At 44.0% G+C, this 26,223-nt stretch overlaps 1 protein-coding gene across 3 annotated transcripts in view; it reads right to left on the bottom strand.

Annotated features, from left to right (window-relative positions):
- Positions 1-978: 978 nt before the first annotated feature.
- Positions 979-26,223, bottom strand: part of sox2 (SRY-box transcription factor 2) — a 152,821-nt gene continuing 127,576 nt past the window's right edge. For 2 of the 3 annotated variants that reach the window (XR_006843516.1, XR_006843523.1), the window contains 3 exons: positions 17,677-17,752; positions 7,237-7,322; positions 3,486-4,858 (listed from right to left, as the gene is read on the bottom strand). The gene's annotated coding sequence lies outside the window, so the exon portion shown is untranslated. Of the gene's footprint in view, positions 1,284-3,485; positions 4,859-7,236; positions 7,323-17,676; positions 17,753-26,223 lie in introns of those variants that run through there. The other variant, XR_006843517.1, reaches the window with a different exon arrangement.

The following is a 26,223-nucleotide window of genomic DNA, read 5'->3' as shown; positions in this document are numbered from 1 at the left end:
CTATACGGTAAATAAATACTAACTCCTTCATGTTGCCTCGCGCTAAACACAACATACACAACAAAGTAGCTTGTGCTCCAAGTGAGTGCTGAGACAAGCAGATTTAATTTTTTATATCTGAAGTGAAATCATGAACAAATTAAGCGTTTGATTCGAAAAACAACAAGCTCATTGCAGACAGCAGCTCAGTGTCTTACTGCGTCTCTCCACAGAGGAGACTGTCTCTCAACCTGTCTGTCTGTCTGCCTGCCTGTCTCCCTCCCACCCACCTAACAGATAATTAGCAGGAGTCTCCTTCAGGGGCGGAATCGAGTTTTTGATTTGATGCTCCCGCGGTGAGACAGAGCCAGCGAGAGCAGCGAGGGGTGAGAAAAACAGATGCCTTCTCGCTGACCTTACAGCTGAACTGTAATAACGTTAAAGCATTTTTTCCTCCACTTTCTCGTTCTACTGCGTGTGTGTGAGTGTGTGTGTGTCTCTGAGCGGGAGCGACGTGATACGAACACAGTCTTCCAGAGGGCTGAAGGGCATTTCACAACGTTAAAGGGGGAGGTTTTCAATTACAGTGTGTGTGTGTGTGTGTGTGTGTGTGTGTGAGAGAGAGAGAGAGAGAGAGAGAGAGAGCCACCTACACCTCTCTGCCATGCCCTCAGTAAGCGACAGGATCATGTACTACACTGTTTGTTTTGTCTTTTAAGCACTAAACGAGACCTGAGAATGTTTGAGGCATCGCCGTGATTACGGTAAACACAGGAGCTCACCGAGAAGCTGGCAGCCTCTGCACGCCAGCAGTTTGTCATTTAACAATTTATCATTTTTGCAAGCACCTCGGAGGAGACTGAGTGTCATACTATCCGTTTTCAAACTACCTGTGGTACATGCCAGGCGAGGCCTCAAGGAGAAGACATGCTGTCTATCTGAACAACCGGTGTGGCATCTTGTGTCAGGGTTGTGCTATGGAATTAGCCTTTGTTTACTCCACTTGGCAAGCTGCCATTGGTCAGCTGACTTCTGCTAATCTAAAATATCAAATAATCATCACAGGGAGATATGTCAAACACCTACCCGTTGCCACACACCTTCTCTTCTCTTTCTCCTTTGCTGGATTCTGGAGGACGAGTTGCTCCCCGCCGCTCAGCCCTGCAGGGTGACCCTCATCAGGAAGTCGGGCTGGCGGTGCGACAGGAGGTCTCCCCGATCAAGCGGGTCACCTGGGCCACATGCTCGCCATCACCAGAGCTCACACCATGACAAGACTCTCACCAGCGCCACACTCAGTCACACTGAAAGACAACCAGTCGCTGAGTCAAACAACTTCACACACTGTAGCAGCACAGAGGTAATAATACACACTGAGCACACACACACACACGAGGAGCCCAAGTATTTGTTATTATTTAAATGTATTTATTATTATCATCATTCATCATCGCCATCATTATTATTGTTTGTTATTTAAAGATCGTCCACCCTCAGGGTCTTTGAAAGCAGGTCGTTTTAGCCTCAGACAGGCTGGCGTTTCAGGCCTTTATGGCATACAATAACACGAACACCTTCTGACAACAATAAAATTGAACCACTGAAAAATGTGACACGCTGACGTGCCGGTCTTCAGCTGTGTCAGCGATTAAACCACACAACTTTCTAATCCATCCACGCCTCCGAAGTCTCAAAAGTCAACTTGACCTGAATAGAGTTCATTCATTTGATAAGCGTTTTGACTCCACTGCTTCAATATATTCAGATGTGTGGTCAGCTGCCTGCTGTAGCATATCAACTTACCTGTTCTACAGGGTCTGAAAAGTCCCACCTGTGCATACCTGGACACTACTGTCCCAGGCTAAGCCAAAGGCAGTGACTTTCACCCTCAGTGGCTGGTGTAAATGGTCCACCATTAAAATATTTTTCTGGTTTGGCTCTGAAGGAACGATCCCCCACACTCTTCAAAAACTACAAATCATGAACAGTAAATACTGATTTCAAACTGAAGGTGTGAACGTACCCACCATGTCAGCCTTTAGAGACATTATTTGTCTTGACATACCGCAAAGATCTGTCATACTGTGTCATCTTTTATAGGTTTATAAATGTCTATTCAAATATCCTGATTGACACTTGCACTTTGCATGTTGTTTCAGACCCGATGACAGATACCTGTACAGCTGAACCAGCAGGTACGCCCACTTTCCACAGTCACCCTGTGGTACCACATCCAACTTCCTGTGTGTTGGTGTGTATTCAAGTTGTGCAGTTCTTCAGTAAGGAGTACACACAGTCAGAGATCAGATTTATTCAGATTTAATGTTAGAAAATGACAGAAATGTTAATTTTGGAGAAAACTGAATGAAAATCAACTCCAGCCAGAGTGAGGTTTTACTATGAAATTAAATGAAAGTGCAACAATCCAAGCATCTCCACAATAAGCAACGAAATCTGTGACTTCTGTATTAAATGAAGAGTTTTGGAGAACAATACGACTGTGACATCCCATTCTCACTGAAATGATCATCTCTGTATTAGTGCTTTGTTTTTAGTTAAATGAGAAGCCTGGATTTGCAAACATTTTGATTTAGCTGCTTCTATCATGCCAAAGCAGCCTTGTTTGAATGTTATTATCTGTTAAGGAACAACCTTTGTTATCCACATTATGTTACTTTGTTAAAGAGAACCAGCTTAAACTCAAACCTCAAAGCTTTTGAATTTGAAAGGACAAAAATAATTCAGCAACAGACGTTTCTTTTTCATTAGTTTTCGGCTCACAGAGGAAACAAAGCCGCCGTCGCTCCGTGCATCCACGCGTTCCTTCTCACTGTGCTTACTGATTAATCTGTCATCCATCAATATCAGCTCATCTCCGCCCCGTAAACACAGATATCAGTGATGGATCACCCTGATTTGTATCAAGGGGCCTAATCAATAAGGTTAAACACACTAATGTGGTTCTAGAGTGTGGGCAAACAAATGTGTGTGTGTGTTCAGTGAGTGTGTGAGTGTGTGTCAGTGGGTGGAGGAAAAAGGCGGGCTGGGGGGGTGCTGGTCTGATGTAACAGAGTCAGTTTCATCACCCGAGGCATCAAGGAGGAGGAGGAGGAGGAGGAGGAGGAAGACGAGAAGACACAGAAGGGGAAGCGACGTGACTCTCTCTCTCCCTCACACACACACACACACACACACACACACACACACACATCCAGGCCACAGAGACACTGGGTGTCAGCTTCCATCAGCAGCCTGTATGGCTGTGAGTTATGACCACAGATATGCGATCATTTACACTCACTACTGCAGATAGCCAGGGGCTACTGTTCTCCCTGTGCCCCTGTGTGTGTATGTGTGTGTGTGTGTGTGTGTGTGTGTGTGTGTGTGTGGTGATTTTGTACAACACTAGTGTATCTGAAGAACAATGAGGGAACCTAAAAGAAACTTATTTAAATTTTTCACATTCCAGGGATGGAAACAGAGGACAAAATCAGTCAGAACTCCAGTAAGAAGCAGAAGAAACTTTGTTATTTTGTTTTTATTGTGCATCACAGTGGCAAACACGCATTCAGCTTCAAACGTGCACAGAAAACCTCAGAAACATGTTGAGAGAGGTTTCATGAGAAAATCTATGTGAGGAAACCTGCTGTGCTTTTCGTTTGCTGTTCAAGCCTGTGATAACTTTTTTGGCCTCCTGGGGGCAGCAGGAAGAAGTTGTGGACACAACAATGACATATTACCTTTCACGGTGGTGGTGGTCAACTTGTTAGTAAACAGTTGCTTCTTGGCACATCCAGCTGTTACAGAGCAACCCTGGAGTTCATTTGGAGATTCCCGAAATTTACTCTCTTTTAGCTCTGTGTTGGGTCTCCACCAACTCCATGATTAAATGTTTGACTTCTTCTTCCACCCACACAAGGCACAAGGAACTCAAGCTCCTCATCCAACAGTTCTTTAGGCCACACAACCCAAAATTTAGCTCCAGCAGCTTTAGACTTTAAGAGCCTGTGTGCGTAAAGTCATTTTGTGCTGGGATGAACCACCTGATGTTAGCTAAGTCGCTAACTTAATGCTACATCAACAGTGTCTGGTTGATCTCCGTCCTCGAAAGAGTGTTTCTGTCTCGGTTATGATTTCCGGTGTGGTTTATGTCCGGCATACCACAGAGCTCAGTATGGACACAATGGACAGAACAAGCTTCTCCTCCATTTTTACCTTGGTTACCAAGGTGACGAGTCCCGCCTATTTTAACATGTTTCAGGTTGTGTGTAAAGGAACGACTGCGACGACACCAGCGCCTTTGTGAGTTCAGAGCTTCGTCGTACAAAAAGTCACGGCTGTCTGAAAACAGACGGCCGCATGTTGCTGTGGAGGCTCCGGCGCCCAAAGAAACGCTTTATGGACGCGAGCTCTTATAGGCTTTCATTCCATGATGATCCTTCAAGCCGTTCCATGGACATCAGCAGCATCAAATATCCCCAAATAAATCAAAGGAAACAGAAATAAACTAAGCAGGGAGTGACTCTGCGTTTTTCTAATATAGAATTTGCACTGCGTTTCTGATCACATAAACATGAGAAAGCTGCCATTAAGCAAGGAAACCGTCAGCTCAACAACATGTGTAAATAAGAAAAGGTTTTCATCTGGATTATTTCAAGGTATTTCTCTGCCTGAACATTTTGCCCCAAAACCTCAGAGTGTGTGTCCTGTCCAACTGAAGCTTTCGTTTCGGCTCAGCTCAGGTTATTCCAGTTCAGAGTTCGGATTTAATTCAGTTTGCTTCACCTGGAAATGGCTGCCGCCGCTGACACCGAGCTCTCATTTACTCTCAATCTCTTGTACTCCTGCTGGCTCGATGTTACGCCATCAGCAGCTTCACCTGCAGGGAGACAGAGAAGCAGCGTCAGTGTGTGTGTTGCAGGGAGGAAGACACAAAGGGCACACAAGACTCAGGTGTGTGTGTGTGTGTGTGTGTGTGTGTGAAGGTAATAACTGTTCCTTCCCTCTCTCTCTCCTGGTGCAATCAGACTGCTGTACGATGAAAACCTCACATCCACATGAACTCTTTTGAGGAATAATGAGGTAAAAATGGTTTCTCTTTCAACGTTTCTTCTTAAAAAAAAGAAAACATGCACTTCTGAAAATACCAAACGCTTTGTGTTTAATCCATGGGCACATAATGAACTCGTAATTAAACCAACATGGAGACACAGCAAAGGCAAGAGGTGTGTGTTAAGTCAAGTCAAACCAGTGTCCTCACACACACACACACACACACACACACACACACAAAATTCAATCATGTCTCTGCTACTGCCTGGGGGAAACGCAGTGTGGAAACCTCACTATGGTGGAAAATCACCTTTTCCAAGTTATTTTACACCTACAAGACACCACACACACACACACCACACACACACAGCCTGGCTGCATTTACACGAGGACCAAGAGATCTGATTTTTTGTTTTTTTTTTAATCTTTGTGTTGCAGATCTCACACGTCAAAGCTGTCTCAGCCAGACGAGTCTGGGAGGAATCTGAGCGAATGTGATCTTGTGACGATGGTGAGTTTGCTGACTGAAGTTTGTAGCATCTTGAATCCTGACTGGACTGCTAACACTCGCCTATGCAAAAGTAAATAAAGAAAAGAAAAGAAAAATATATATATAACTGATAAGAAGTGAACTTTCTCTGAGTATCCAGTGTAGACATCAGGTTTATTGATATACAAGTAATGTAAGTGCACCTGTGATAATTTATTGTAACGTCCTCATAAGAGGAGATGAACTTTCTGCATACACCAACTGTATGAGCTCACATCATCACATTCACGGGAACCAATTTACATCATAAGCAGATGGGAATTTTATTCCACAGGTCGACAAAGTAATGTGAATACAACAGGGAAAGGCAAAACTGACCCGCCCTCCTGTCCTGTGATTGGCCGGTTAGGAGGCCATTGTTCCTGTCCTGTGTGAAGATTATTTAACCCATTTTCACATGTAACCAAGTAGCTTTTGCATAAATCTGATTTTTGCAGAATTGAAAACAGCATACAATTTAAGTCTAAAAACGAAAAGTCACTTATGTTTGGAAGAAGTAACTCACTCACAGTGATGACACGACTGCAGGAAGTCACTGCCCTTAGCCAAGAAATAAACGCTTTTGTTTGTGAGGGCATGAAACAAACAAGATGTGAACTTTAGGGGTGCTGCTTTGTTGCCTTTGGACAGAACCAGAACCACCTGTTTCTGGGCTCTACCTCTTGAAACTGGTCTCAAAGAAACTTGAGACAAACAAATCTCGAGAGGCCGAATTATTTGCCTCCAAGAAGCTCTGGTCAAAATAAACATCAGGAGCAGAAGGAAGCCCACAGTTGTAAGCTAAAAAGCAGCCAGCGTGGATTGAAAAGCATTTTATTTCCGTTAAATATTCTTATTAATTTGTCTACTCTCCTTTCAGTTCATTTAAGCGGACAGGTTGCTAATCTCCCAAAAACACAGAGTACTTTTACTTCAAAGGATGAGTTCACAGCTGGACAAATACCACATGAGAACCGAGGAGATCTGAAGCAGCAGCGAGGGGGCGTCTGCGATGTTCTGCTGATGCTCCAACCGTTTCAGAGGCCTGCGGTGTAATTCAGAGTGTCAAAGAGGGGGAAAATGACGTGTTGAGCATCTCGTCAAATCGCTCCGGCTTAAACGGCCTCTCTCCAGAGTGTGTTTAGGAAATTAAAGGCCAGGGGTTTTTTTCATAATTGTCTATTTTATCATTTTATTACAGCTAGCTTTCCTCTGATGGGCTCCTTTTATGATTTATCAAATACAATTACTGCGTGACTTATTTCAGGAGCCTCTCCACTGCTGAGGACCGTTAATGTGTGTGTGTGTGTGTGTGTGTGTGTGTCAGCTCGGGTGTATTTAAATAGCATTAAGTAATTGGAAAAACAGGAAAAGAGGCAGAAAAGCTAAATTGTCTTTGTGGATTTACACCCCCCAACCCCCCACTTTCTCTCCGTAAATATTCCAGAAGCTTCTATTTAAATGGTGAGAGGAAATCATTTTTTTAACTGATACAGAGAAACTAATTTAGAATAGTTTCCCTTTTCTGCTGCTGAGATATTTCTTCAGGAGTCAAGAAAAAGGAGATAGCAGGAGATAGAGAAAGGAAAAGAGACACAGAGAGAGAGAGAGAGAGAGAGAGAGAGAGAGAGAGAGAGAGAGAGAGAGAGAGAGAGAGAAGGAGGTTAATTCCATACCTTCGCCTTCCTGTTAATGAAGTGTAGGTGGCGTCCCGGTCAGTGCAGCTAATTGAACAGTGGAGATTACAGCAGCCGTTGCTCCTCTGTGAAAAGAAGGCCTTGTTCATTAGTGGCTGCCATACAGTATTCCTTCTCTGCAGAAATACGTAGATAGCAATCTGAGCAAAGAGCCGCTGGGATGATTTTAAAGCTCTCAACACGTAATGTGGTCGCAATAACTCAAACAATGACCATTTGAAAAATTACGGCTCCTCATCTTTAATTTCATACGTTTATCAAATAGTTTAACTCCTAGTGAGTTTGCTGCGTTTATTCTTTAATGCTAAATTGTCTGATATTTAACATTATATGGCTTATAGACCGCTTGCTCCACACCATGACACCACCCCCTGCAAAGCTGGAGGACCCATCTGGGAACAGGACTTCAAGTCCAAACCGCCCTGTCCCACAGTGGCTATCAAACACCTTTAATTGATAAGGACACTCACTGTTTTGATCAGAACGCATTTTAATAGTATTGTATGAATTAACGTAATTTACGTGGAGATTATCACTAAACATCTGCTGCAGTAAATATTTTGATATGAACTTATTGGCAGAAACAGGAAACTGTTTAAGCTTTGGCCACAAAGTTGGCACTTAAATACATTTTAACAAATCAAAAGAGGAGGAGAAGACTGTGTGAAAAGACAAGATGAGATGAGACTTCAGCTCATGTAGCGTTCTGATTGGCTGGTTTGTAAATGTGGGTCAGAGCAGTGGTCACATTGGGAGAACTTGGTCCTGAAGTTCGACCGCGGTGAGAGAAACGGGGTGAAACCTTCGGTCAGAAATGGTGGTCACCGGGTCAGACTGTGATACACGATGTAGAGCCTCACATCGTTTCTCTCTTGATTGTCAACTTTTGCCTCCGACAGTCCAGCCCCACATCACACAGTTTACCTGTAACCTTTAACAGGTGGATGCACCGTGTCGGTCTTACCAAGCTATAATCATAGTTCATTATTTTCCCTGCGATTCATTTTTATTCCATCATCATGTCCACCAGAGAGGAGTGATTACGTAGTAAAAATTATTTCCACTTGCTGACTCAGTGACGAGCTCTCTACAGCAGATCAGGTCGGTACTTAAATAAATGAACTCATCCCATATGAATCATTGGGTGTGTTTTCACTCATATGTTGCCAGTTTGAAGGCGACGAGTGTGCGAAACAAGATTACATAACTCCCCCGTAAATTGTGCCGTTTCATTGTTGCCTCTGGCTTTTCGTGTTTTCCGATCTGTGATGGGCATGTAATAAGACGCAGGGAGCAACACGCCGAAGTGTGAGACATAATGAGAAGAGGTGGAAGCAGGTGGCACAGCATTGCTGCTCCTGCGTCCATCTGCCTCACCTGCATCTTCTGCCTCTTGGTTCAACAGATTAGCTAACAATGCAGACTTTTTATTATGTATGTATGCTTTTAATGTGTGAGGTTTTTAAATTTCAGAATGTGCTTCACAACAGGTGGACGGGAGCCTGGATGGGACAGTGAACATGCAGTCGTGACGGTGACCCGCTCAGCCGGTTTCCTGATGCTGCAAACAGAACTCGATAGAAACCCGTCATGTCTTTATCAGGACAAAAACAAAACTCCTCTCTGCTTCTGTCACTTTTCTAACCCCACCGAACCCTCGTCTCGCCCCTCGACTCCCCCTCGCCTCCTCCCCTCGGTTGGCCATCCAGCTCTGTGGGACGCTCTGTCTCTCTCTCTCTCTCTCTACCAGTCCCTCACTGTCTCTCTGGCTCTCTCGCCCCCTCCCTCAGGGCAGAAGTAAACCACGCCTTGAGGCCCTGCTCCCATTGTGTGTCCTCTGCTACTTCTGTTTGGAGCCTTTGTGTGCCGCTAATCAGCCGTGGGGCCAGGCTCAGCCATGAGAGAGGGAGGGAGGGAGTGTGTGTGTGTGTGTGTGTGTGTGTGTGTGTGTGTGTGTGTGTGTCCCTTGCCCTCATTACGTAGCCACACTGGGAGGCCAGCATGGGAAGTTTCTGCTGCACTATACACCTCCCTCCCTCCCTACTTCCATCCATCCACTGAACCTCCCCCCTCCCCCACCCCCCCTCTAGCTGTCCATCACTCCCGTCCTCCCCCCTCTCATATCGCCACCCCAAGACTTAAAGCTACACTGGCCCTGATTTTTAAATAAAACGGGCACCAGTTTCAGACTAAATGGAGGGACCTTACTCCATGACACAACTTCTTATTTAATTTTTTAGCCGCTTTGGGGGTTTTTTTGGGGTGCAGTTGCTAGCTTACAATGTTGAAATACTTGTGTAAACTGATGTTCAGTGAAATTCACAAAGTGTAGTGAAAAGTGTGTGGAGAAAGCTGGACTCGTCCACCTCAGCACACAGTAGGGAGGTGTTTAGTTTCCAGGATGGCCGGTTAGTGACATACACAGAAGTGAAAGTTGTTTCTTGTTACACTTCAGGCTGCCAAAGTGTACTTGGCTAGAAGAGCTTTGAAAATAATATTTACTCTGGTGGATCATCATCCTCCTGTCGTGTCAATCTGTCCATGAATATACAATTACTCTTTAAGATTAAGATTCTGCTGACGAAGGCCACAAAATATGACTGAAAGCTCTGGAACTCCTGAAATTATTTGTTGAACCTTCAAACTCTACTTCTCGTATGTCTTTATTGTTATGCCATTTGTGGACATGGCAGTGTGGAAGTATGGAATAACTACGCACTGAACTAAATAAATACGCAAATTAAACGGGCAGATTCATTTCTTTCAGAGTGATTTGAGAAGAATTTATCAACTTGAATCATTTTAGAGCGTCCTCGTCCTCCACTGTATGAGCTTCTCCCCTCGGGATGGAGGCTTTATCTCTCATGCCACCAAATGTTTACATGTTTCGGACGAGTCGGCCGATGGTGGGTCTTCCACCCTGTGAAACTGCTGGATGACGACGGTGATACTGTTGTTCTGTGTTTCACCTGGCAGCAAGACAAAGTCCTTCAAGCTGAGCTGAAAATAGTTTCTCCCTGACAAATATCAGGCACAGGGATCCGACAGTAATGAGAGCTTAGTGCAATGACAGAAAGCGAAGGGGAATTTAATCAGTGTCTCTGTTAAATACATGAATAAGTTGGACTAAGTGAACTGTCCGTTGCTCTTTATTGCTCCCCGCTGGGTCCCCCCTCACTCCCCAGCACTCCTCCTCCACTTCACCTCCTGCTCATCTGTCCATGCCTTCTTTTCTCTCTCCCCCCAGTTTCCCTCCTCCTTCTCACATACATGATGAATCACCTGTCTGTGTGTGTGTGTGTGTGTCTCTGTCTGTCCGTCTGTCTTGGTACCCTGTAGGGTTTTAGCCACTGGAGCTCTTTGACTTGAGGACGTGTTGTCTGTTCATCACTGATCTAAAAACACAAACACACCCCACCACACACACACACACACACCTCTCTCAGATTTCAGTGTGCGACCGAGAACACTTCCTCTCTTCCTCTCTCCCTCTCTCATGCCTTCACCTGAATTATCCCACACTGTTTACCCATCGTAAGTCCTCTCATCCCGTCCAACAACTTGGCTCCACGTCATCTGGTTCACCGGCTTACTGACCCATATTCGTGTCGCGGCACATAATGATGTCGTTAATTACACTTAAAGAGAGAGAGAGAGCAAGAGATGGAGTTTAGGGACTATTTGTGAAGACATTTCTCTTCATTCTTTCTTTCCAGCTAGTGTGTGTCATGTATCGGGCTCAAATTATGTCATATGTCACAGGTGACTTTCCTGAAAATACAAACCGAGCCGAGCCGAGGGAAGGCGACATCCCAAAATAACAACAACTGCCCCTGTGAACTACTGCTAAGAAGGCTTTCCACCGACTAAAGCTGACAAAACTGCTAAGAGCTTAAAATATCTATTAAATCTTTTGAGTTTTGGTGCAGGGAGGCCAACATGGGAACTCTGTGTGTGTGTGTGAGAGAGAGAAATAGATGATAATTAGTGGTGACTCAAGACTTCCCTGACCATAATCCCCTGAACAATCTACACTCATACAGGTGTTCACTAAAACCAATTATCAACAGAGGAGGAGGAGGAGGAGGAGGGCATTAAAGTATTATTATTATTACACTTCATTTTTGCTTGGTAAATAACACAGTTGTAAATGTCTGCCTTCACTGGGCAGGAGGTGTTGTGAGAATGGAAGATATCAATGGAACATCTACGTTTCAATCAGACTTAGAGTTTAGAGCGTGTCTTTTATATATTTCACAGATGTTTTGTACAGGAAGGTCAATGGCACCACTGACATATAGCTTGTGTATAACCATAACTGATAAAATAATGGACTATTTCTCTATGTTTACAGAACACACACACACACACACACATGACTATATTTCAAAAGCTGCCTCTTTATGCCAGGACTGCTCCTGCTCTTAGAAATGGTAATTGAGTTAATTACCCCAGTAAGACCGTCTCTGCTGTGTCTTTTGTAGCCGTGTGTGTATCAGTTTCAATATGCAAGCCCAGATATTGTGTACAGTAGATCCAGTATGTGTCACTGTTGTATTGTGCAGACCTCATCCTCTGATCCCCTGCATGGTTAGCAGACCACAGAGCTCCGAAGAGGCTTTTGCAGCTCATTCAAATGAGCCCAGTGCACCATGTGAGCTTCTGTTAGTTTAGCTTACTGTGGCCTAAATCAAAGTAGAATCAAAGGCAGTCATGCCATTACAATGATTCTGTGCTACAGCTGAACTACCACGTCATTTTGTGCAAGCTAGTTAGATATAAGTGGCTGGTTATCCACTACAGTTAGTCATTATGAGTTCTCATGATTTTGGTGCCCATGTCACATTCATGGATAAACTGTTCCCCTTTTGACGAGCTTATAAACTTTCATTTTGTCTTACTGTTACCAAGACGGCAAAATTCAGGTGATTACTACGACGAAGGTCACATGACAAAGTCCGCCTGACTTCATCCTTTGCTGCACCTGTAGCATATGGTGTAAAATGACGTTCAAAGTGTTCTTAAAATCTGCGCGCTATTCATACATCATCGCATGAGATCGTGTTGAATCGGCAACTTTAAAAGTAGCATTTAAATGTTTGATACGTCCAATTTTAGACTAAATCACATCACATTTCAAAGAACCTAAAGAGGACACATCAAAGGGAGTCACTCTTCACACTTGGAATTGAGACTTCGACCAGTAGCCACTTAATGAAATCGCCGAAATGCAGTGTCTAATTTCCTCATAGACTGTAGACTTGTTGCTGCAAAGAGCCTTCGTGAGGACCAAAAGCCTCTGCAATAACCACGGCTGTAGTAATCACTCATGACACTGATGGTACTTTGTTTCTGAAATGATTCGGGCACTACATGTTACCATGGCACCGTCTGTCTCCTGCATGTTGTGGTTGGAGCAACATTTTCTCATTTAAAGGCTCTGGAGGAGAGAAGGGAGTTTTGCTGAAGATGGAGGAGCAGGAGGAAAGTGAAGGAGACACCCTGAAGTGAGCGGAGGGAGGAGAAAAGAAGACGACTTGAGACTTCATTCCCCTTCAAACCTGTAATGGAGGTTTGATTAGCAAGCATGTAATGTACTTTACCCCCATGGACGGAGACAGTGGGAGGAGGGCGCAAAGAGGCGAGGGATGGAGGGAGAGGTATAGCAGGAAGGAGGAGGAGTGTATATAGGCTGCCCTCCCAGCAGGTCTCATCTCGCCTCCTCCCCCCACCTCCTCCACTTTATTCCTCAATTCCCTTAGACCAGGACACAACTTTCCCCCCGACACAAAAACCTAACATCACCTCCTCTGCCTACACACACACACACACACACACACACACACACACTAAAGCCTCACGCCATCTCTCCATCACCTCCTCCCTCCTATAGCTGCACCATGCTGTGTAAGCGGTGGGTGTGGGTGGGGTAGGATGGGGTTGGAGGTCAGAAGCAGGAAGAGTTTTTTCTTTTGGGTCGCCCGCCCCCCATTAACAAGCTGCACGTCTGCATGCAGGAAGTTGTTTGTGCACAGACACAATGCCAGTTTATTTGAATCCAGCAGAGAAAAGTCGACTGTGTTGTCACTCAGCTGCTTTTGGGGTTAAAGGCTAAAGAAAATGTTGAGGTAGCATCCATCAGCATGTTGCTTTCACTGGCAGAAAGGATGAGAAACTAAAAGTCATCAGGAAGGAAGAAAAGCCCCATAAATGTACGTATCTGAACTTCCACCTATTTCAGCATATGCCCCTCACAAATAGGTTAAATTAGGTTTTTCTGTTTCTCTGTGTGTGTGTTCTTGCATTTAAAAACCTATTTATGTTGCTCTCTGGAAGATTGTGTAAATTTAAAGGCCAATGACACGTCAAACCAATAATATCGCCACAGATTTTTTATTTTTTTTTTAAATAAAATACTAGCAACATCACAGCTTTTAAAGACAAAAATTCCAGTTTATCCCAGAATATAAAAAGTGTGACTGTCCTTCCTTAACCTTTGTCCCAACTTCTACATCCAGTTTCAACATAACATACGATGAAGGCAAGATACAATCAAAATAAAGCTTCCCTGTTTATGGAAGCCCCTAATTCAAAATGAGCCACCAGCCTCGTTTCAGCCAAGACAAAAGAACCGAGAGGCCACACTGTGAACAGAGAGTTAAACTTCATCACTGACAACCTGCTGAATCTGAAGGACTTTCTGACAAATCCCCCTCATGTTAATAAAATTCTTCTTTTCAAATCTTATTTGGTATTTGAACAATACAATTCTCTCCATCCGTCTGTGCCTCCCAACACGCCAGATCAGTGTTTCTCTTTCCCCCTCAGCCTGGCTGTGCTGTCAGCTCAGGGTGTGAGCAGAACAACGTTAATGTGTGGAGACACCTGACAAGCCCGCCGGCCTTTAGGGCTCAGCCTAATCACTCTGGACCCAAACCCATCGGGAATTAAACCTGCAAAACCAAACAGTCACTGTGGGAGCTGGCTGGCATCTGCTGGGGCCACTCGAACGGCTGCGGAGGCAAAGGACGTTGCAAGCTGCATGTCATTAAAAACGGGTGGTTTTAAGAGAGCAAAATTAAAGCAGATTAAGCAGATTTATATGCAGACCTGTATGTATGTAAAAACTTACGTAACTTTTATTTTGCAGAAATGGATAGTTTTCCTAATAAATCAGAGCATTGGAAAGCATTAAAATGAGTACGTTTGTGCATTATTTGATGGTTCATGTCACTCTGCTGTCAAATGTAAATGATAAAAGACTGACATTAATAATTTGGTTTTACTGAAGCAGAATGCGTCACAAGAACATTTTCTACTATTGCATACTGCAAACATATTCATGTGCCATTGTAATGGAAAAATGTCCCAGAAATTATAATTCTGTGTGACCAGGCGCGGTCTGATAAATGCTGCCGTATGACAACATAAAGGAGCTTTGACAGTTAGAGGCCAAGAGTCAGTGTGAAGATGTCGCCGTAACATGTTTGAACTAACATTAAAGCTTCTTTTCCACCATTCAGAGTACAGTAGTGCGTTAACTTTAAAATTAATGGGGATTTTCCAGTGTTTAAAGTACAGTAGCTTGTTAACTGCGGTATCTGTTAAGCCACGCAGGGCCCCTCTCCTCTCTCTCCAGATGCCCTCATTAATTTTAGATTGGCTCTAAATGAGTCTCCTTCATCGTGGCTGAGGTTTTCTAAATTAGATTCATTTATATTTAAATTGTGAAACAGGCGTGGTTAATGAGAGAATCATTATTTTTGGGGGTTATTTCAGATGGGCTGATAGTTTGGCAGCTCAGTGCTGTGTGAAGTGAAGCCACCAGAGGAGGCACACATGATGGGCAAAGCACAGCTTTAGGACTTTTAATGTACTGACACGGGAAAGCAGCAATGCACAGGATTTCAAAATAAAGGCGTTCTCAGGGGAAAAGATGGTTTAGTTGTCAGTAAAGTCATATCAGAAGCACAAACACAAATGAGGGACATGCGGCAGCTGAGTTTTTAAAAATCCTCTGTATAAAGACTAAAATCAAGGGTTATGTAAGAAAGAAATGATCCAGGGGAATGATCTGAATGGTTTTGGTGTGACTCGCTTAATGTACTGTGTGACGTTCTCTCTGACTGTCGTATGTACACAACATGTCTTTGTCCGTTTCCTTTGTTAACACCTAATTTAGCGCTCTTAAAACTAATGTGCCGTTTTCAACACATCCGTGTAGTTTTCAGCACCACGTGTGCCAAAAACGCATTACGAGGCACACGTGTTGACTTAACAGGTGCTTCTATCGACACATGATGCTACCGGCAAAGCAGCAGGACGCCTCTCGACCTAAACTGCTAAAATTGGGAGCGTTGAGAGTGTCACATCTGAGGAAAAGAGGACATGAGGTGGAACAACAAAGCTTCCCCCTCCTGTCCCCATGAACCCATCCATCGTTCTCATAAAAAACACAAATCACACAGCGCTTTACAGCTGTATGTCCTCCTTACAAGGCGTCTCACAGCTCTCAGTGTCCTATGGCAACCCCCAGCTTCTCCCCGCCAGGAATTTGGCTGTTAGGAATCTAAGTGCCAGGCGTTTAAAACCTGAGGAATGCTATTGTTCTGGTCACAGCTGCACTAGCATTGGCCTGGCTACTGCTGCCACTGTGTGTGTGTGTGTGTGCGCGTTTGTGTGTGAGGAAGGGGGTGGAGGAAGTAGGGCGGGAGGAGTTGAAGGTGTGAAAAAGGCAACTTTACGTGTTTCCAGTGCGCTGCGGTCTCATGACAAAGAAGCACATAGTTGACAGCGAGTTGACACATTCCTCAGGTCTGGATGGCTGCAGAGCTCTCTCCACCCTCTCTCCACCCTCTCTCCACCCTCTCTCCACCCTCTCTCCTATCTTCCATCAGCATCGTGTCCCACTTTATGTCATTTTTTTTTCTTTTAAATCAGATAAATGTACATAACATACATGCTCAGGACTGCAGAAGCTCCAGAGTTTTGTAAGTGAAAATACTCTATATGGACAAAAGTACCGGGACATCTGAACATTACACCAACAGAGACTTCAGTGACATCGTATTCTAAATACAAAGACCTTAATGTGGGGCTGGTCCCCCTCTTCCAGCTCTAACAGCTTCTACTCTTCTGGGGACTCTTTCCACAAGATTCTAGAGTGTTTCTGTGGGAATTTGTGCCCATTCATGCAGTGGAGCATTTGTGAGATCAGACAATGATGTTGGAACAAAAGTCCTGACTCACAATCTCCGCCCAACACCTGAAAAACAGCCCCATACCACACCTGAATTCAACAATAAAGATGTGTGTCCCAATACTTTTGTCTACACGGTGTACATATTAAGGCTTCTTGGAAAATACTAAGTGAATCTTAGTCTGTAATGTTGGGTAACAAATTCTGAATCAGCAGCAGAAAGTTTGGGTTTGCTCATGTTCTTATACTGTTTATATTTTCTGACCTGTTGAGCGTCACTGTCCACTGTGGGCTCCACTACAGCTATTAAAAATGCAGCCGTCAGAGTCCTGATGAGGAAAACACTGATTTGATCACATCACACCTGTCCTCAGATCTCTGCACTGGCTTCAGGTTGGTGCACGGATAAACACCAACTTCTGTAATCACGTGCTAGTTTGCATTAAAGACGTTTTTAAAGTAACGTCAAAAGCCAAATGAAAACGTTTCTCATTTCCTACACGTTTGATCAGTTTGGTTGTGTCTGCAATCTAAACCACACCTGACTGAGTGTGAAAAGTCAGTCCCGACCTCGGAAACGGAAAAAGAAGAATCCTTCCTTAAGGTTTAAAAAGCTTTTTCTGTCTCTTTAAACTACGCATCACAGTCTCCTTGGTTTTCATGGAGAAAACTCAGCTGTGTACTTAGTTCAGACTACAGTACACACTTAGATCACACAGTGAGAGCTGAGCTACAGCGTATTTCCATGACAACTGCACAAACTCCATTCGATGAGGAAGACTGCGATTGAAAGCCTAGAAAAAACTAGCATGTTTCGTTTTTTAGTCAAAACACACCTGATTGTTTTAGTGAGTGTGTGAACTATGTTTTTGTTTCCTATAAAGCATATTCTGTGTGTGTTTCCTATATGAACCAGGAGAGGAAGCAGAAGCAACAGTAGTGAGATGGCAAACCCCACCTCACCCTTTCTCTCCCTCTCTTTCTCTCCTTCTCTCTCTCTCTCTCTTTCTCGTAATTACCATCCAGCTGCTCGAAGGAACAATGCTTGGCTGTCTTCCAGACGGCTGACTTCATACACTCTGTGCCACGCTCAATTTGGAGCGCAGCGGAAGCTGGGCATGACTGGCACCCTCCAGGGCATTTCTGTGGCTCTCTATGGGACTCACTGTGTGTGTGTGTGTGTGTGTGTGTGTGTCTTTGGGTGTGTTCCCTAAACCTACCAGTTCCCATTTGCCGTCCGGTTCGTGCAGGGCCCTGGTGTGATCCTGGTCGTCTCTTCACTCTCCTGTTACGTCACTGGAAAAAACAAAAAGGTGATGATCAGTGATATTTCGATGTTGTAGGTCACCATTAAGGAAATCCTCACGTATAAAGAGGAATCTGCAGTGTTTTGTCCCTAGTTAGTTTGCAATATTCAGGCGAAGGTCAGGGCTGAAGCAGCACCAGCAGCGATGGCTGAACAGAAAGGATGGATATCGTATCACAGTAATTAGTAGAACTTATGTGGTTAAATTAAAAACAGGCAGGTTTATAAAACACTCAGCCTTGGTGAAAAGCTGCTGAGACTGAAAGATCAGAGTTCACAGTGAAATCGTCGCACACCCACAACACTTTCCACTGCTTCCTGATGCAAAGTTGGGTTACCAGGCAACAAATGCAGTTCATGCTAGTACCTCGCTGACTTTCTTCCCTTCGTGTACTGCAGTAAAGATAAAGCTGACTCTCTGGTGCTAAACCGATGTGAAGCTTCGGCTGCAAATATATTGCTGCCATTTGGATATGAAGAGCTGCCTTATTATACGGGTCAAAGGAAGCTATTGTTGCCCCCACATGCATACATACGTGTGTGTGTGTGTGTGTGTGTGTGTGTGTGTGTGTGCGTGTGTGTGTACAGTACCCCCACCCACCCCACCTCAAACTTGGCTGAATAGGGTGCAGCACAACCCGGCTCTTCCTCCTGCAACACAATGAGGACCTGTTTTGGTCCAGTATGCCCAGTTACCCCAATCCCTCTGCCCCAAAAAAAGCAACACACACACACACACTGTCAGCCCCAGTCTGTCCCCTACTGTTTTGGACAGAAGGGCATTTAAAGATCGGAGACAAACAGCAACAGTTGCTAATTGTTGTGTAACAGTTCGACAAGGAGATGGCAGCATTAAAACTGAAAGCCTCACAGTTCGTTCAGACTCGCACCATCCAGCTCACACCAAGTTCTTCAGACAATATAAAACTCTCACGCTTTGTTCACACACCACGGTCTTTATAAGGCAAAGAAGAAACTACGGTGACTTTTGCACAACACTGCCTGTGTGAGACAGAACATCTTTTTGTTCCATAAATACACTGATATTTTGTTTTCTTATTTTGGTAAAACAATAGTAACAGAACAGTTAAGATAGCTACTGTTTGGCATTTAAATGTGCACCCTCACTGATCAACCTTTTCACAAGACAAAAGCTCAATATTAGATGATTCTACAAAACCCCAAGGTTGCATTCAGAATGCAAAATATCACAAAAAGTTGTTTAGCCTGCCAGAGCTGGAAGAACTGATCCTGAAGAGAAACTAAATCTCAAAGAGAAGACAAACAACACAGACCAAAACGTCTGACAGCGTTTGACTGACCCCTCTTTTAATGAAGTCATCCTGTCACGTGCAGAAGAGCCGCATTTGAGCTTCAGACAGCACGAAGGATCCGCCATACGCAGACACGTATGTGTTACTCACAGAAGTACGTTCACATGACGGTAACATCAACCACCAATCCTCTGGGCTGCTGCCTACGACGTCTGCTGCAGGGGAGTGCAGACACGCGAGCTTGGGTTTACTTGGATGGAAATAAGCCAGAGCGTGAGGACAGGGAGGAACTGGAGCCAGCATCTTTATTTATTTTAGTTTAGTTTTTTAATTTTTTTTGCTGTTGTGGTTTGAGTTGAGCTCTAATTTAACTCTAATTTTTAACTTACAGTTTGCCCTTCAAGTGTCTGAGTCTGTGAGCATAACCATGCAAACACAGGCCACACACACACACACACACACTTGGCTTTTCATTGTGTTTTTATTGGTTATTTGACAGGCAGTTTTATTGCTCACTGAGATTGCAATGACTTGGAATTAAGGTGGCTCAATATACATATTTATATATATGTATATATAAAAATAGCTTTGATACTGCAAACTACTTTCTTTGTGCCCACGTTTTCGCATCGTTGTATGGTGCGCATGTCTTTGTCAAATACCCACAAAAAAAAAAAAAACGGTGTGTAAAACATAGATGTGAAGAGGTATGGATGAACTGTGTAAGCAGTCAGTGAAGGTTTGGGGTGGAATCCAAACGGAGCTCGATGGGTGCAGAATTGCTGCCAAGTCGCTGGACTGGAACATGTATAGTGTTTGGTTACAACTCAGTCTAACGGCGGCCGCGGTGGCTGGAGATGCTAATGGAAGAGCTGCAGGGAAGAGTGCTACCAGTGCAGACAGATCAAATATTGATATAGCTGAACTGAAGCCGTTGAAGATTTGTAGCTGTTTTCAGCCAGAGTCTGTCACGTCGGTCTGACCAAACTTCGCGAGCCCTTCAGATAAGCATTTCCATCAAAAGGCCTGTGTTATGTTAAGCAAACACATCATCAGATCTATATTATTGTCTCGGCGCAGTCACAGTATATTCATATCAACTCCACCACGAACACAAAAACAGTAATGCCTTTCTCCATTTGCAAGGCATGTGTCTGAGGCTGCTGCAGCATGGCAGAAGGCCAAGACAAAGCAAACAGAGGTGTGTTTCTGATTTGACTGTTCACTCACCGCTGTTACAGAGCCAATACAGACACACGGTGAAGTGTCGCACACACGGCTGTGTTGTTTTTAGGGACGGACTGACTGTCTTAACGGCTTCGGCTTCAGTGTCACATTTTCTTTTCTAAAACAGTTTTAAAGTTTGGAAGAATTTAAGAGTTATTTTAAGTTATTTTATAGTTAATTGACTTGATTTCCCTGATTCCCTTTTATGGCTGACTTTACTCACCAAAAAAATACTTTCAGATTAGGTTTTACTTTCATAATCAGAGCTTAACTTTAGAAAAGTGACTATAACGTGAAGTTTACAGCTGGATTGTGAATTTGGATTTAATTTCCTAAATGTAATTTACAGTTTTGGCTTAGCTTTCCTGAAAAGCACTTTACTATATAGTCTGTTTAAGATTCAAACTGTTGGTTTACGGTCCAGAATGGAACATCATGTGTAAACCAAAGGACCCTGATTTAGCCCTGCGTAAACGAGGTTCCCCTCTGGCCACTAGATGTACAAGTGTACTGTTACTATCAAACATGACAGTATCGTACACAGACAATACAGCGTGAGTGTTTGGGTTCATGCGGCCCGTATTACATGTTTATGTGTTTACCAAACCTGTGGACGCAACTGTATGTGTGTTTGTGTGTGTGTGAGTGTGTATGCGTGTGAGTGTTTGTGTGTGTGTTAATGGCAGGGAGGCCCCCAGGCAGGGCCCCCCACAGTGTCCAGGAGGATTGTGGGTAGTTGGGAGAGGGTTTGGACTGTGGCTTTGTTTGTCTCTGTGTGCTGACATCACTGTGCTGATGGCACCAAATCCCCCGTTCTACTGCACACAGCACTTTCCATACAAACCACCAACACACACACACACACACACACACACACACACAGTACAAGTAATGCCAACATGGCCAAAAAAAAAAAGCTCGCTCTCTCTCTTGTTAACACACGTGCAGAAATCCATGTATGCATGTATGGATGCGACACAGACACACACACACACACACACACACTCTTTCATACACACACACGCCCCAGCTTATCAGAATCAACTCAATTAATCACTAAGTTTAAATTTCATTTCAAGGATTTCAAGGATTCAAGGATTCAAGGAGCTTTATTGTCATTTCACACATGTAGAAACATGAGGTGGAATGAAATTAGTTTCCCTGGTCCTGGTATGAGCCCAATTACCTTAACAAAAAAAATTTCAGGTTCGATGTACTTTCAAAGTGCCAAAGACTTTCGAAATCCATTTGTGCTGAACTTGGATAATACAATGTAAGTGATACTCCAGAGGCACAGTTATCATCAATTATTACAGCACTTACTACATCACTATTACCTGTGTACTGCAAACACGGTCACCTCTGCATGTTAAACACAGAATACTTCAGTACGTTGAGTCAGATTGTTTTTCACTGCGTCTTTAGAGCTGCAGTATTTCCATACATGTCAGCCATTAAACGGATTGTTGTCCCACACACACACACACACACACACACACTATTTGCACATAAGCTCAGCTATCTGACTCTGTCTTTACATAGCCTGGTTAAACATTAACAGGAGCCTTTCTCTTCTCCCCTCTGCTGTCTTTGGTATGTATGGAGCTCAGAGAGGTGCAGGAGGAGCCGGGCCAACAACACTTCCTCTCAAGCCTGGAGGAAGCGGGTAGTCTTTTATTATTATTATTATTACCATTACTGAATTGCTTATTGGTGGCATAGAGAGAAACAAGGTCTTGTTCATCCACTTCCACTAATCAGCTCTGCCAGATGCAGGTTTGAAGTTGCTGCAGAGTCAGATAATTTGATGGAAATGAATGTGGGATCAATATGTCTATACGCACAAATATCAATGAATTGGAGTCAGGACACCCCAGAGATCCTTGTGTGGAAATTTTTTCGCTCGTTTTGGCACAAGGTTTCAGTGCCTTACTCAAGTTGAATTGCTTGCTTTAGTTGAATTTCAGTCTCTAAAACCACTCAGGCTGCCTGATGCCCCGGTACGGTCCTGTAGTCTGTAGATCACACAGGGACTCAAAACGGTCAGACAGACACATGTCGGCACACAGAAACCCAGAGACACGCACAAAGAAACCGAGATACACAAAAGGCACGGCAACGCGCACACATACACAAACACACAACCCCACTGCTCCTGAGGACCCAGGAAAGTGGCTGGGATGGACCCAGCACTCACAGCCACTCAAAGCCAATCAAAGCTGATGATAGCTCAGACATTTACACCATCCACTGCCTCCTTCCCTCTCTCTCTCTCTCTCTCTCACACACACACACACACACACACACACAAGTAAATGGGGGGGGGGATAAAACTGTCTTCAGGTGATCGTCATCATCGTCACCACATCACTCACACAAGGAGGGAAAGAGAGAAAAAAGAGCGGGAGAGACTCAAGACAGGAAAGGATGGAGAAGATGGAGGGGATGTGCACACTGAGCTCTGGAAGGAAATTATTGATCAATTATCGATTATTGAGGCCTTATTTTAAGTACTAATGAGGTGAAAGAATAAATCTGAACATGAGCAAAATGATAATTGACGGAGGTTCTTGGTCAGCTGTATCTACAGTCTTACAAAACCTTTAAATGGTGCTGCATATAATACTTTTATTCAAAGCTCTTTTATAATTTAACCCTCATTCATTCATTTGTGTCCTCCAGAGAGCAGCGAGTCTCCATGAAAGACGGCGGGCTGAACCCTTTGGGGCTCAGTGTCTCGCTCAAGAACACTTGATTCTCATTTTAAATTTTGCATGCTGTCAGTATTTTGTAGGGACACATGTAACACACGTAAAGGTCCAGCACTTTAATTTCCCTGACATGAACCTGTTTTACGTCAACACACATTTTGTTTCTTATTGCCTCAAGTGTTTCCTGCAGTTTTGGGGATTCGTGTGACACTGTGCACTCAATTACAAAGAAGAACAAGTTTAGTTTAGTTTTAATCAACTTGACTCTAATTATCACACTCCTTATCTGAAGGAGTCGTCACATTTCTGTAAATAATTTCACCCACTGACAAGCTAATTTTTTTCTCAAGAATCAAATTGTGTTTTAAAAGTCTGTTGGAGATGATTCAAGGTCTGTTACAGTTTAGCAAAGATTAGTTCATTGCAGTGTACTGCTCATGTTCATTGTCGCATTTCCAAGTGAACTGTGAGTTCTTTGAGTTCATTCAAGAAGTAATTACAGGAGTGTTTCTGGTGGTGACATTTTACCAACATCCATCCATCCACTTCCTATAAAGCTTATCCGCCAGGGTCGGGGGGGGGTGGAGCCTATCCCAGCTGACTACGGGCCAGAGGCGGGGTTCACCCTGGACTGCATTTTACCAATAAGAAAGTTATATTACAGGAGACCAATCAGAACAAAAACTTCCAGAAACCTGTCTGTACAATTCAGGTCCATTTATTTGAGATGTGTGACACTTCACGTGATTTCTAAGAAAGCTACCAATACATTAAAATTTCCAAATGTTGATATCTTCACGGAATATCTGATGGAAGAGTTTCAAAATGTATTTTGCAAAGCCTGGAAACACCTCGGGCTTACCACAGACCTCTTAAAACACTGAAGATTAGATCCAAAACTATGCAGAAAAAAGAAAAGACGAAGAAAAATCTGTGCATCTGACCCACACATGATGCTCATGAAAGATCATCTTCAGTCAACAGTTTGGTGAGTTAATCTCTAACTCTCAACAGACTTCTTCACCTGCACCTGCTTCTTCTCTTACTGTATCTCAGGGAGCGACTTACTGCATTTCCCACAATCCCTCTCGACAACTCGCAAACAATTGGCCCAAACGTCTCGCATTCAGCAGCCAGACAAAGTAGCAGCTCACATGCATATATGCACAACTGTTTCCCCGCTCACTGATACTCAAACCCATTTTCCCAACGGTTGAAGACTTTTTAATAAACTTTTAATGACCACTCCAAGAACACATCCTGTCCTCTGAGTACTGCTTCTCAGCTGCTTCTCTCTCTCAGACACACACACACACACACACACACACACACACACAGAGGGTCCTGTCAGGGCTAACTAAGCAGAGAGGCGGGCAGGGCAGCGTTTGGATTGGCTGGACAGGGGTTGCCGGGGGTTGCAGTGGATTTGGTGGACCACCTGCTGAGACTCAGCCGCCAACTGACTGAAAACATTTACATCAGAAACCACCCAGGATAGAGATTGAGGGAGACACAGAGGGAAAGAAAGCAGGAAGAAAGTTTGCACTAACAAAATTTCATGGAAATGTCACTAAAATCCCCATGGCTGTAAACGGCACTGATAACCTCAGCTTCCTTTTCCTGTTGCCACAAATTAAATGGCGTTCATGCAGCCTTATTGGCCTTTAAATACAAATAAGTGATGATAGAGCATAAACTTCATTAATGCAAGCATCATCCACCCCACAGAAAACACCAGAAATCTTTCTAATTTTGCTGTTTTTGCAGCTCAGAGGAAGGTTCTGGCAGCCGGCTGTTTATTTGCACGACTCAGTTGTGTTTTGCAGTGTGTGAGGATGAGGGGGCTGCACCTGCTGTGGCAGTGTGGTGGCAGTGGAGGACTTCGCTGTTTGTGAGCAGTGCAGCAGTTGACTGGGGCTGATGGGACAAAACTGCTTCCCAATGCTTGGATCATTCAAGGTGTCCATGTGAGTCGACACCACACTGCAGCCAGAGCCGGAGTTTGGCCCTCAGTCAAGGCAACAACAAAGTTTCATTGACAACAGCACAAAATGTTTGGTGACCGTTGGACTTTGGCTGGGCCATAATTAATGGTTTTGTTTTTGGGGGATGAGTGTACCGCGTTGGTCCTGTTCCGGTTTCTGTGTCATAAAATTCCTGAAAACAAAGCCGTGCTCACTTCGGATGGGTTGAACTGTCACAGCCCGAAGGACGTGGATTCAAGCTCAAGCTTAAAGTTTTTACATTCACATTTTGTCATGTACTTTCCTGGAGCATTCTGAGCTACTTGTAATCCAATATTTTTACTCAAAGTTATACTTGTACTACACTAAAACTGAGAGGTAAATACATTTTCACAGCCTGTGGACAGTCGATAGTTACTGTGTACATTATGTTTTACAGATAGAACATATACATTTTCTCCATTTCAGCCTGCTACAGTATCAAATGTTGCCTCAGTAGTGAAGATCCAACACTGAAACGATTCACTGATTCTAAGTTGAGGACTGTTGTGCTTTCGCTTAAAATCAATTTTGCATGCTAGACTTCTACTTTACCACTTCTTGTTCACGTGGAAAGACGCACGTAAAACATATTTACGTTAACTCGATGTCTCGATTCACACACTTTTACTTTCTGGGTGATGCCCTGATTTTCTTCAGTTTCCCAAAGAGCATAAAGCATCAGTCACTGAGGTTTGAGTCGCCGATTACTAAAGTAATGGAAATGAATATCAGGCCAAGTCAACCGCAAAAAATCCAATTACAACAAAAGAGTAACTCAGTCACATATCACTCATAATCAGCTTAATTTCAGTCGCAGAAACTGAAAAAGTTCTGGTATCACAACTGCTTCAGATGCAGAGCTTCCAAAAGCATCTATTCCCCCTCCTCAACCCCTCATGTATGAGGGCCTGGGCCCAAGAGGGGTCCCCTCAAGACCCCTACCCTCTCTCAGGTCCTGTGTGTGTGTGTGTGTTACTCTGACCCACAAACTGACCTCCTCAAACTTCAAACTGAATACTTGTGGCAGTTACCACGACGACAGAGCTCTCCAAGCCTTATCCTACTTACTGAGACGAGACGAGGAGGAGGAGGAGGAGGAGGAGGAGAACAGGAGCGAGAAAGTAAAGAAAGAAGAGAGGGACAGAGAACGGAGTGGACAGAGAGAGAGACACACACACATCATGGGGGGGCAGAGGGAGGGCAGCCAGGCAGAAAGCGAGAGTTGCTGTTTTTGCATCTCTCT

Source organism: Scatophagus argus, chromosome 6 (genome assembly GCF_020382885.2).
Source record: "Scatophagus argus isolate fScaArg1 chromosome 6, fScaArg1.pri, whole genome shotgun sequence".
Lineage (NCBI taxonomy): Eukaryota > Metazoa > Chordata > Actinopteri > Scatophagidae > Scatophagus > Scatophagus argus.
This window is presented reverse-complemented; position numbering and strand designations above follow the sequence as displayed.